This window comes from Leucoraja erinacea, chromosome 11 (genome assembly GCF_028641065.1).
Source record: "Leucoraja erinacea ecotype New England chromosome 11, Leri_hhj_1, whole genome shotgun sequence".
Classification (NCBI taxonomy): domain Eukaryota; kingdom Metazoa; phylum Chordata; class Chondrichthyes; order Rajiformes; family Rajidae; genus Leucoraja; species Leucoraja erinaceus.
The window spans coordinates 32,533,196-32,534,402 of NC_073387.1; the positions used below are offsets into that span (position 1 = coordinate 32,533,196).

At 36.8% G+C, this 1,207-nt stretch overlaps 1 pseudogene; it reads left to right on the plus strand.

Moving 5' to 3' along the window:
• The first annotated feature begins 584 nt into the window (after positions 1–584).
• Positions 585–691, plus strand: LOC129701904 (U2 spliceosomal RNA; annotated as a pseudogene).
• The last annotated feature ends 516 nt before the right edge of the window (positions 692–1,207 follow it).

The following is a 1,207-nucleotide window of genomic DNA, read 5'->3' on the forward strand; positions in this document are numbered from 1 at the left end:
GTGTAAACCCGAAACCTCCTAGCAAAATCTTTTTATTTGGAGGTGACCGATCTAGAAGGTCAAGGAGTTGGACAATGAAGCCAAATTGGAGCTCATCTAAACGTCCAAACATCATCCTCAAAGGTATCGCCCCTATGTCTGAAGATGTGTACACCCACAACACACGGCCTCGGGGATCCAGAAGAAAACAGTAAAACCAGAAGGAAGCAAGGAGGTTGGTGCGAGAAGACATCGAATAAATAACTTTTTGACACTCATATCTTAAACAGTATCCGGGGATACACAATAGAATTTTACAACACATAATCTTCTAGTCCAGCTGATATATCGAGAGAGGAATTTGGAGAACACCAAATGGATATTGGGCTATAGTATTTGCTGATGTTTCTACATGATATGGAACACCAGATGCCGATCTACTCGTATCCAGACATAATCACCAATTACCAAATATGTCATATGGGATACAGACACTGGACATCAGCAACAGATGGGGTTTTTAGCTGCATTACAAGGGAAGAATTATTATCTACGCATTCCCTTCCTAACAAAATAGGATATGGCGCTTGACGCATCAAACATAGATCAGATCTCGGCTTTTTGGCTAAGATCAAGTATAATATCTGTTCTTATCAGTTTAAATATCTGATATGTCCCTTATCTAGGGACCATATATTAAAAATAAATAAATAAATAAATAAATAATAAGAAAAGATTTTAAAAAATAAGAAATAAAGAACACGATATATTCGTTTTAAGAACGGAAACCTTTTCTATTGTTAAGTATATTTGTTTTAAGAATGAAAATGGCAAGCATTGATTCAAAGGATGCTTACTATTTTCAGTACCCATAACAGGTGACCACGGACGTTATTTTTATCTAATTGGATGGCTCAGCTCTAGCAGTATAGAGCACTACCTAATGTGTTTACATTAGCACCTAGGTTATTTACAAAATATAACAACCAGCCACACAATGGTAATGGCTTCTTTGGATGACATACTAATTGTGCGGAAACTTAGGACGGGCTGAACAAACGGTAACAGCCACTTAACAATTATTTGGAAACTAGGATTCATTATCCATCCAATTAAATCAAAATTAAAGCCTTCAAACTAAAGGGATTATTTGGGGTTCACCATTAACTCAGTTCCTCATGTCAGTAACTTTGCCAACAGAGGTTACAACCTTAATAGAGGCATGCAG